Raw genomic sequence first — 12483 nt, forward strand, 5'->3', positions numbered from 1 at the left:
AAGCTATTACTTGAAAGTTGTCGTGGCTTTTGGATGAGTGACAGTGTTTTAAATAGAGTTGTTCTGGGTCTTCCTTCTGATTACCAGAAATGACAAGACCAGTCCTCTTGTTACACATAAGACTAGTCCTTTCATGGGCTTTGCCTTGATTTTAATTATGAAACTGGACTTTGTGAATTTAAAAGAAAAGTGTATGTGCTTTATAGTAGGGGAATTTGCACACTAAATTGGTATTAAATAGGATGCAAAGTTAAAGAACTAAGCCTTGCCAAATTTAGATTTCTGGTAGATCCTTTAGAATTTCAGTCCATAAGCTAGTCTGTCACAGTTGCATGTAGTTGAGGATGGAAGAAAATTAGAACAGTTCTTCTGTTACTGCTGTGGTAGTTTTCTTAAGTCTTTCACTAAAGATTTAAGACATTCTATGCAGTGGACTTGGAAACAATCTTTTTTTCCTGAATATTTGTTCCATTATGCACAACTTGCTCTGAGTCTGTTGTTAGCTCCACAATGACATGGAATTATAAGTAGGGAGTGATTAGAATCCTACAAATGAAACACCAGTGTAAAGTTTCACTGTGGTACTCAAGGTCTCTAAAAAATTGTACTGGTATTGCTGGTTATCTATGATGCTGCTGCACATCTTTGCCCATAACAGACAATGAAGGCAGAAGGGGGACTATTCAGAGTAAGGGGGGCCTAGAAGCAGGGGTGGGACAGGGAAAAATAAGAACAAAATATATTAATATACATGTATGACAACGACATGATCAAACCCTTTACTTTGTATCCACACTGAAAAGTAATTTTTAAAACAACCTTTACAAGTTTTGTCTACAGTGCTCCTGTGGCTGCACCCAAGGCGGCGGCTGGGGGCGGTGGGCTCCGAGGCGGGCATGCGGAGGGCTCTCCTGGGCAGCGCGGTCCTGCAGGCTGTGCTAGATGCCTGCGTGGTGGCGGCGTTTGAGCCAGCGTGGGCATTGCCATCGGGGCCGTGTGGGCCCTCACCGGTTACCTGTCCTACTGGTACTGCCTCTTCGCCGTGCGCTGCTGGTCATAAGCGTTGGCCCTGAAGCTGGACTTAGAGGAGAAGCTGTTTGGACAGCATCTAGCCACTGAAGTGATTCTAGGCACTGACTGGCTTCAGAAACAACAAAAATCCCAAGAAATCACTGATCCTGTCCTCGCATGGCTGGGCTGGCTCAGGCAAGAATTTTGTCAGCCAGATTGTGGCCGAAAACCTTCATCCAAAAGGCCTGAAGAGTAACTTTGTCCACCTGTTTGTATCACCTCATGAGCAGAAGATAAAACTGTACCGTGACCAGCTCCAGAAATGGATCCATGGCAACGCGAGTGCATGCGGTAGCTCTCTCTTCATATTTGACGAGATGGTTAAGTTGCACCCTGGGATCGTTGACGCCATCAAACCCTTCTGTACTACTACGAGCAGGCAGATGGGATCTCCTACCGCAAGGCCATCTTTATCTTCCTCAGTAATGCAGGTGGGGACCTCATGACTAAGATGGCCCTGGTTTTCTGGAGGGCAGGAAGAAAGAGGGAAGAGATCCAGCTGAAGGACCTGGAGCCTGTGCTGGTCGTGGGCGTCTTCAACAACAAGCACAGTGGCCTATGGTACAGTGGGCACATAGACAGAAACCTCATCGACTGTTTCATCCCCTTCCATTCCCTGGAGTACAGACACGTAAATATGTGTGTGCCGGCAGAGACGTGGGCCGAGGGGCTGCTGTGGATGAAGACATTGTCACTCGGGTGACAGAGGAAATGACCTTTTTCCCCAGGCATGAGAAGATCTACTCGGATGAGGGCTGTAAGACTGCAGTCCCGGCTGGATTTCCACTAAGCTCTTGGCCACAGCGGGGTGAGAGGATTCAGGGAGACTTGCCCCCACAGGCCTTGCCTTGTAAAAGCACTTTGAAGACTCTTCGGGGCTTTGCACATTTGTACCTGTGGACTTTACTCTTGGGAATAGATGCTCTAAGAGTTAATTTTTAAAAGATACTAATCTGTCCGTGCAGCATGACAGATACTGAAGAACTCTGAAAACCCCTCAGTAAGTGCCTGGAAACGGCTGAGTGCACGAGGCGGGGGTCCTTTGTGACCCACGGCACTTCACCTCAGGCACCACTGCTGGGATGGGGCTCCCGTGCCCTTCTGCCACCTGGGGTATCGGGCTTCACTGTTGGAAGAACCTTTTCTGCTTTTTCTTGCCCAGAGTGTGTGTTCACTGACCTCACGTGTTTCAGACAGAATTGGTGGTACCAGGAACAGACTGTGTTGGAGGAGAGCCTGTGGGCCTGGACTGCATGCCAAACTCTCTCAACCTGTGCTGACCTGTCTGTGAGTGGTGGGGCTCCACCCAAGGTCCCTGTAGCACACCAGGACACAGGGCCTTTGGGTCTGTGCCTTGCCATGGCTGCTGCTCCTGCCCTGGCTGTGGGATTCCCTACCTGTCTCCACTGTGTGGGTTCCAGCTTGCCTTGAACAGTGGTCACTTCCAGACCCCTCAGTCGCCTCACTAGTTATGTCCGACTGAGGATATAGGATCTTTAGGAGGCCTTTGGTTCCCATGTTTACCTGTTACACTTGATTGAAAGATGCAGCCCAGCTGCACAGAACCAATCGAATGTATAGGAAGATGCACTAACCTGGCCAAGCCCCACAGACAGTTCATAAACTCCCGGGGAGGGGCACACCAGAGATGCTGTTTTCATGGATATGTGGTTTTTGTTTTTGTTTTAAATCACATTTTCACTTCTGACCTTTAGGTAGAAAAGCCCTAAATGACACATTTTAAAACAGGAAGGACATAAAATGGAATGATTGGTTATTCTCAGGTTCTCTTAAACAATAAGACATTTTTATTGTTCATGGGCGTGGAAGCACACACCTGCAACTCCAGCTGCAGGAGTTCAAAGTCATCCTCTGCTATAAAGTGAGTTTGAGGTCAGTTTGAACTATAAGAAACCTGTTCTCAAAAGGCAAAAAAAAAAAAAAAAATCCTAAAAAAAGTGTCAAATGCAAAGTGACAACAACTGGAGACCCCACAAAGGTGGGGTGCCAGACTGGGCTACCCTGATTGTTGGGAAATGAGCCTTGCAGTTCAGCCAGCGTGAATCTTTCCGCCCCAGGGTTGCAGTGCAGCTGCGGGCTCAGTGTGAGGACAGTGTACAGTGTTTATATATATAAAATGTGTTTTTATAACACAGAAATGTCTTACAGAATATCACATTCGGTCCTTTAGAAACACCCAGGTAAGCCAGATACGGTGTACATACCTTTATTCCCAGTATTTGGTAGGCCACTGCAGAGGATTGCCTCAAATTGGAGGCCAGCCTGGGCCACAGTGAATACTGGGCCAGCAGCAGCACTTGTCTGAAATCCTAGCACTCGGGAGGATGAGGCAGGAGGATCATGAGTTTGAGGTCAGCTTGAACTACACAGGAAGACCCTGTATCTCAAAACAGCAGACAACTGCCAAAGTGAGGCTTGAGTTTGATGACACCTTCTCAGATTGGAGCCACATTGCCTTTCTTTTATAACCTGTCAGGTGTCTGGTCAAGAAGAGACAAGCTTTTTTTCTCTGTTTATGATGATGCAGCACATGAACAGGTGTTGGCCACCTTTGGACTGCTGTTACTGGTTAGTAACTTGGAAAGGCCTGGGTTGGCCTGTCCCAGGCTCCTCAACCTGTCTGTCAGGAGCTCAAATTGACCTACTAGATGCAAAATAATAAAGCACACTGTGAGGTGCCAAGAAAACCTTTAATAATAAAATAGAAACAATGACTTAAAGAGAGGAATTAATGCAAGTCACTGAAGTCCAAGGCTTTCATCATTCCAGAAACCAGAACTATAGTCACTATAGTCAGTTCAGATGTTTAGCTCTGAACTCGGATAAGGAATGCTTTATGCTTTGAGGGGAATCTGGTGATCCATTCTTGAACATAGGCTATTTATATTTGACTGTAAAATTAAAATAGAACATAAACATTAAGTATGAAATAACCTTGGAGTTGATGGAAGAACAAAATGTTATGGTGTTTGGGAGTGTAAACCAATGTAATGAGTCAGGATCAAAGAGAGACACACAGAGAATCAGAATGAGAAAATAATCTCTATATTTCTGCAAAATTATGCACATGTAATTTTCTATAGAATTAAATATAAAATGCAAATAGTGTCATGAAATCTTGTGTGAAGTTTAGCTGATCTCCTTCAGACAAAGTAAAAATTAAGCTCAGGTTATCTTTGTTTCTAACCTAGGGCAGAAGCTAACACATGGAAAATTTGCTGACCTATGTCTAAATGTTTGTTATCCCAGCCCTTAGAATTACAGCAAATCTGGATGAATTTCTAGGCATGATAACCACCATTTTCAACAGGAGAGATATTGCTTTGAAAAAACATAGCTGCACAAAAGAGAAATATATTGTCTTAGCTTACTTTCAGTTGCTGTGATAAAAATACTGACTAAACTAACTTAAGGAGGAAAGGGTTTATTTTATCTTACATTTCCTGGGTCACAGTTCATCACTAAGGGAAGCCAAGGCAGGAACTCAGGGCAGGAACCTGGAGCACAGACGATGCTGCTTGCTAGCTTGCTCCCCTGGCCCGTGCTTAGCCTGCTTTCTTATATAACACAGGCCTACCTGCCCAGGGATGGCACCACTCAGAGTGGGCTGGGCCCTCCCACAATACTCAGTAATCAAGAAGATGCCCCAAAGACATACAGTCCAATGGAGAAAATTCCTCAGTTGAGGTTCCCTCCATCCAGGTGCCTCAAGTTGACCACTGAAGCTGTCCAGCACATCTATCTGGACTAAAATAAGATGGACATGCATAACAAAATATCTTAAAATAACCCACCAAAAGACCCTTCTCACTAATGGTAAAGCTTCTAGCTTTATATGTGATCAAAAGTTATGTGTTTAAAGACCTTTGGGGGGAGAAATGAAAACTAAATTTCCATCGATGGCAGAGATTCTCAATTATAGAGCGTGCTAAAGAGTTCCTGGACATATCTCTAAGGATGTGAATGAATCACATCCTCCAATGGCTGATTTCTCCTTCATTTTGTACCAGAAGCAAATATTCCTAAATTTCTGGCCACTCATTTTGGTGGTATCTAGTGTCCCTTCATTGACTAGTGGGCGTCAGTCATTACAGGATTCAAAACAAGTCCAATGCAATGAATCACTGAGAAAAACATAAATTATGGCAAATATCAAAATTTGCATCTGTTTGCTTGGACAGGAAGATTCATGACTGGGAAATAAAAACTATGGATAAATTTAGAAGTTGAGCAAGGTTGCTTATAATAATGTAGAAAAAGTATTTCAAACATTAAAAAATGAATATTTGCTGTTCTGATGAAATAAGGGTGTAAATCAGAAATCATTTTTATTCATAAAACAAAGAACTTTTTATTGCACATTTCTTGTGACCTTAACCTTGAATAAATTGAACTTAATCCTCCTCATTCCCATCCCTGCAATAATCCCTTTCTTCTGCCAAGGAAAAAAGCTGCTACCAAATTATCCTGATTGTCCTGAATGCTGGACAAACAATAATGCAAATCCTTTGAACTCACGAAACACCTTTCATCCACAAAATGCAAAACACTTCAAAAAGAATAAGTAACACATTCTTACAATCACCAGACCTTTTTGGTGGAGATAGAGGTAGGGTGAAGCATAGCAATTATGTGTTCTATTATGTTCAGGAAAATAAATTAAAACTTGCAGAAGTAAAATAATGTAGGGTAAGGAAGAGAACAAAATATCAAGGATAACTCAACTGGACTGAACACCTACTGAATTCAGTGATGAACAAGTGGATGAACGAGGGTTTCAGAGTAGGACTTCACTAGGGATGGGGCTGGAGTGAAGCAAAACAGGTGCTGGGGAGACCTTCAGAGTCAAAGGAGTTCCTCATCGAATTTCTTTTTTTCCTTTTGTAGTGCTAGGGATTGAACCCTGAATCTTGCACATGTTAGATGAATGCTGTACCATTGCACCACACTTCCAGACCTTGGTATTTTTAAGTAGGCTTTCACTATATATCTTGGGCTGGCCTGGAACTCATTCAGCTCAAGACAGCCTTGAACACACTATTTTCCTGCCTCCCCCATCTCCAATGTGCTGGAATTATAGGAATTGGGTCATCACACCCATCTTTGAGGTTATCTCTCTTGCTTCATCTCAGTGCCCCCCGTTCTATATGGTGCTGTGTTGAAATTGTATGTCTTGCATTGTATGTGGGAGTTGGGGAGCAGTGTTGAATTTGTCTCCAGACTGGGTGTCAATACAGGAATTTGGTAAGTATCTAGAAGTGCCAGATATGTAGAGTATACTAATACTTGCTGAGCACCTACATTATGTTCTTTTTAAAAAATACTATTTTTATTTTCGGTGTATTAAGTGTATGGCCTGCATGTATGTGAGTGCACCTGTGTTGTACAATGCCCTCAGAGGTCAGAAGAGGGCATCGGATTCCCCTGGAACTGGAGTTACCGTTGATTGGTGGCTGCCGTGTGGGTGCTAGGAGTCAAACCCAAGGTCCTCTGCAAGAGCAGACAGTGCTTTTAACCACTGAGCCATCTCTCCAGTCCGTTGGACATTATATTCTTTAATCCTGCCAAGCTGTTGCTATGGAGGTTCACACAGGCTAAGTGTTTGTATAGATAAAATGCTTTTTGGATTCAGGCTCCGTGTTTGGATCTGAGCTAGGTGTGGTTCCAGAAGTAGTGCTCTCCATGCCTTGGTGGCATCTTCCATCTCATCTTGGTAACTCAGGGAACTTGGTCACAACACAGGATATGTTCCTATGTTGAAAAGACTCATGCATTTGTCAAAGTGGTTAGGGAAGCTAAGTTCCTTTAGTTCTCAGGCTATGTGTTAGAAATACAGTGTGCTTTGAACAGTGACCAGTCAGTCTTTGTAAAAATCTTATGATAGAGGTCAATTATGGGCTTTTTTTTTTTTTAACTGTTCTCATCTTTTTAAATGGAATTATAGAGAGCCCTATTTGTTGCCTACACAATGTCCCTTTAAATAGTCTTTCCTTTCTAGTAGAATTTCAATTTTAGGTGACAACCCTTTTTTAGTGAACCCCTTTGAGTTTGAGGATGCTAAACTCAAACCTAAATTCAACTGTGATTTCTGATTGGTTTAATTGCCACAATACTATATCCACTGCCAACAACTAAACCACGACCTAGGGTGTGGGCTAATTAGCCAATGAGCATTGTTCTTAGTCCAGCCATAGGGAGGAGGGTCTGCTGATTAACTGTAGACACCACTCTTTACTGGATGCTGCCATAATTACTATTGGCTGTGTCTGTGTTTCCTCATTATAATAAAATGCCTGAACTAATCAATTTATAATAGAAAAGGATTATTTTGGCTCAATTTTGGAGGTTCTAGTCCACAATGGGGCATAGATCCTCAACTTTAAGTATCTGGTGCATGTAGCAGGCGGCAAGTGTAAGAGAAGATGGAGTTATAAACACTGAGGTTAGTTTAAGAAGATGCTCAGAAGATGGAGTAGCAAAGGTCATGGGGAAGAATTGCACGGTGCTCATGAGTCCATGAATCTTGAGTGTCCTTCATGGGACTTTAGGTACCCTGCTTGAGTCATTATAAGTTCTTGTGGGTCCCTCTAGTCACACCAACTTCCTGTAAGACAGCATTTCCTACCCAGCCCAAAGGATTATCCATAGAAGAGGGATTTCTAAGGAGACAAGCAAGTGTTTTTCAATTTCCCTGTGGGGTTTAAAGCAACAAATTCATGTAAATTCAGACAATCTCAAAATTAGGTCCCAGCCATTAATAAATAATAAGCAGCGCTTAAAAATATTTCCAAGCTGCTAATTTAAAAAGAAATTCAAGTCAAATCTAAAGATAGCTAACACATGTAAAATGCTAGACAGGCTGACTGGACCCCAGTGGATGAATGTACAGTGAGGGATGTCTGAGGACACTAATTTGACTTGATAGGCCTTAACATAAATGACACAATGCATAAAATCCAGTGGGAGGGTAAAGGGAGGGGGCCGATGGGGAAAGGGATCTAAATATGCTAAGACTTTGAGTATGAAATACACAAATATTCAATAAAAACTAAAAAATAAACTAATAAAAATAAGATTCTACTTGAAAAAATAGAGCTGTCACCTATGCTAGGGTGAGCTTTGTAATGCATCTCCCATTCAATAATTCTTCTTCCTGTAAGTAACTTCTCACCCATACTCCTGCAAAGAACCCCCTCAAAACTCACTGGTTTAACCCAAAATACCAAAACAACAAAACCCCCCACAAAGCTATGGATTTGCTACTCTTAAAGATCTGTTCGGTATTCAGTAAATTCTAATTTAATGTTTATGAAGACCCTGATGCTCTGAGAATGGGCGTCCCAGAGATTCTAGGAAGTAAGAACCTAGACTTCTGAAAAAAGTCTTGAAGGAATAGTTTAGAAAGGAAAAGAAGTTGATGACATCTGTGAAGTAGATGCAATTTGTTGCAAGGTAGATAAAAATGTTGTCATATATGCATACAGCCTAGGTGGGCATACTACTAAGCCATGAGATACATTCTGATATTATGCAAACTTGTGAACTCTGGGATATAAGCTTTTTACCCTACTTTATTAAAAGCACTGAACTTAAATCATTGCATCAACCTTTTTACTACAGGCTGTATAATGCATGGCTTCTCATTTCTGTGTGATGTAAGTGGTTGGTAGAAATGAAATTTGATACAGCATTTGCCTGCAAGGCAGACAATCAAATGAAAATGAAATTGGAGGATAGGTCTATGACCCACTGATGGAACAATCTTAATTATACAACTCTGCACAATCTTTACCTTGCCAGTTGCCTCATTGTTTTACAAATAAAAAAGCAAGATTAATGCTATATAAACAAACTGATCAATAGCAATATACTTTCGTTCCATAAAATTAATGACAAACTTGTCTGTCCTTTTCTCTAAATGTACTGACTCGAACTAAATTTCTCTGATGTTACTGAGAATTTTAATTTCTTACCCATCACAGCATGAAGATTGACTTCAGGTGATAATTAAAAATACCTAGGGATTCATAGACTTACTGAATTAGAGTTACTATCTAATAACATTTATTGCTTCTTGCTTCAGAATCGTGTTCTATTTCTGACATCTATCCCAACATTTATTTGTGGTTGATAAGAAATAAATACTTTTAAATGTGCTTATCCTTTCATTATTTGTGCTGGGAAAAACACTAACATCTTCAGGAAAATTCTCCAGTGAACGTTTTTACTACTTGTAGAAAAAGATTAGAAGTCCTCATCCTAATAGAATCCATTTTTGAAACAAGTGGTAATTTCTAAAACATTGATTACTTTTGTTTTATGTGTCTATTTTGCCTATATGTACACCATAGGCATGTAATGCCCACAGAGGCCGGAAGAGGGCATCAGATTCCCTGGCACTGGAGTTATAGATGGTTGTTAGCCACCATGTAGGTGCTGGAAAATGAACCCAGGTCCACTGCAAGAGCAACTGGTGCTCTTAATTGCTGAACCACCTCTCCAGCCCCACAGGGTGATAATTTTAAAAAGTTTTTTTTTTTTTTAATTTCAATGTACTTTATTCTATTATAAGATGTTAACTTAAATAATTGAGAACTAGCATGGTAAATTGGTTTGGAGGCTTCAAGGGCAAGTGATACTTACCAATTTCAAATCGCTGAAATGTTAGGGGATTCATTTTTGTAATAGAGAAAACTGGGAGTAATGTAGCAGTTTAGTGGCATGATCATAGATACTACATTTCCCTTTTATAAAATCTTTTTACACTTGGCTTGCCAGATAGGTCACCTCAAGGTCAAGTATGGTGACCAGAAGTTTGATACTTCTGAAGAAAGTATGAGTCCATTCTTCCAAATCTTAAGCTCATCTCCAACAAAAATCTCTTCATTATGCCTCCCTTAATTAAGTTATTCCTTGGCAGGGAACCATGAACTGAAATGAAATTTGGTATAGACTAAGCAGTCCTTCTGTACTTGCTCATGTCTTGGATTTGGAATGGACATCAACCTTTTCTGCTTGTACAGGGCAGGACTGAACCCAGACTGTGGCAAAGAAGAGGGAAAGGGGACTTGCTCTTGCACAATAGCCCTTAGTTCCCACCAACTGTGATACAATCAATTCTGTTTTGTTGGAATACAGAAAACAAAATCGAATTAAATTGGCTTAATAGGCAGAAGAATTCTATTGCTTTAGTAGATGAGAAGTCCAGTTTTGCAGTGGTAATAGGCACAATTATATGCAGAGGTTCAAGGACTGGTGTGGTTTCAGTTCTGCTTCTCTCCGTCTGTTCTCTGCTCTATGTGTAGGTCGTTTTCATCTTTGTCTTTAGTCTGACTTTTTGCTGGCAACACTGGCTGCAGTAGTCATTCTGTTGTGCCTTTATTCTATGCTCTCTGGAGGAAGGGACGGCTTTGGATCTGATGACTACAGAAGAAAAGGAAAGGTTAGATACCAGAGGCTCTGACTGATGTTTCCTCACGGCACTTTGTCTCTAACTGGGGTTCATGTCCATTCTTTAACCAATAACTGTGATCAGGAATAGACTGACCAGGGTCAAACTCTGGGGTTCAAGGCAGGCTGTTACACCTAAACCTCAGTGAGATAACTGCGGTTGGGTGGTTGGTTCCTTGCTGAAAAGGAGGCAAAGACAAAGATGATGGGGAAGATAACAGAAAAAGTGCAATATGTTTTTCTTAATTTTTACTAAAACTTTATTGAGAGTTTCATACATGTATGTAAGCTGTTTTGATCAAATCCATGCCCACTCCCTCCCCTCCAACATTCCCCCCTCTTAAGAGGTAACCCTAAAATCTTTAAGGATTAAATACACGGTCCCAAATACTTTAGATATTTTTGTCCGTTGGAACAGAGTATGTTGCTAACAGGCCCAAGGACATTTTGACTTTTAGCCAAGAAACTGGCTACATTTCTTTGGGGTCTTTTTACCCTAACTGCCTAGCCAATTCCTACCTACTATTCTCTGAAGGGGTTACCCAAATTGCCAATAGGGAATAGGGACACTGACCACTCTGGCTTCTTCCATGCTGAACAGGGCTCAGGGTGAGGCAATTGGAGTACCCCTTCAGTGGGTCTATCTAAAAGACTCCCAAATTGCATAACTCTTGTCTCTAAGGGAAGAAGAGAGTTAATTTCCTTCTCCTGTCTTATTGCTCTAGCAAGAGTTTCAAGAACTATGTTGAAAAGGAGTGGAGATAGTGGACATCCTTCTCTGGTTCCCAATTTTATTGGGAATGCTTCCAGTTTTTCTCAAGGTAGAATGATATTGGCTGTGGGTTTGTTGTATATAGCTTTAATTATGTTGAGTATGTTCCTTCCAGAACAATTCCCTCTAGGACTTTGAACATAAATACATGCTGAATTTTGTCTAAAGCCTTTTCTGCATCTATTGAGATGACAATGTTGTTTTTGTCTTTGAGTCCATTTATATGATTAATGACATTTATTGACTTGCATATATTGAACCATCCCTGCATTTCTGGGATAAAGCCTAGTTCATCATGGTGAAGGATCTTTTCGATGTGTGTCTGTAAGTAGTTTGCAAGTATTTTTTTGAGAATTTTTGCATCTATGTTCATGGAGGGTATGAGTCTATTGTTTTCTTTTTTGGTTGTGTCTTTACCTGGTTTGGGTATTAGAGTGAGGTTGGGTTCATAGAAAGAATTTGGGAGTTCTCTCTCTGTTTCTGTCATTTTGAGTAATATAAGTAGTATTTGTTGGAGGTTGTCTTTAAATGTCTGGTTGAATTCTGCTGTAAATCCATCTGGGCCTGGGCTTTTTTTTCATTGGGAGGCTTTGTATTACTGTTTCAATTTCCTTATATGTTATGGGTCTGCTTAAACTGTTGATCTCTTCTTGTTTTAAATTTGGAAGTTCCCATGATTTCAGATAACTATCCATATCTTTTAGACTTTCAGATTTAGTACTATAGGTTTATAAAATATTCCCTTATAATGGTTTGGATCTTTTGGGTGTCTGTTGTGATTTTTCTCCTTTCATCTCTGATTTTGTTGATTTGGATTTGCTCTTTCTTTCTTTTGGTGAACTGGGCTAAGGGTCTGTCTATCTTGTTTAGCATTTCAAAGAACTAGCCTTTAGATTCATTGATTCTTTGAGTTGTTTTCTTAGTTTCTATTTCATTAATTTCTACTCTGATTTTTGTTATTTCTTCTCTTCTGCTGGGTTTGGGTTTCATTTGTTCTTGCATTTCCAGTGCCCCGAGTTGCAGTATTAGGTCATTTATTTGGGCTCTTTCCAATTTTTAATGTAGGCACTTAGAGCAATTCCCTCTAACAACCGCTTTCAGTGTGTCCCAGAAGTTTAGATGTGTTGTATTGTCCTTTTCATTTAGTTCCAGGAATACTTTTATTTCTT

General features: G+C 40.9%; 1 pseudogene; it reads left to right on the forward strand.

Moving 5' to 3' along the window:
* Positions 1-896: 896 nt before the first annotated feature.
* LOC103727429 lies at positions 897-1861 on the forward strand (annotated as a pseudogene).
* Positions 1862-12483: the final 10622 nt, after the last annotated feature.

This window comes from Nannospalax galili, unplaced genomic scaffold (assembly GCF_000622305.1).
Source record: "Nannospalax galili isolate Female #2095 unplaced genomic scaffold, S.galili_v1.0 scaffold128, whole genome shotgun sequence".
In the NCBI taxonomy this organism is placed as follows: Eukaryota; Metazoa; Chordata; class Mammalia; order Rodentia; family Spalacidae; genus Nannospalax; species Nannospalax galili.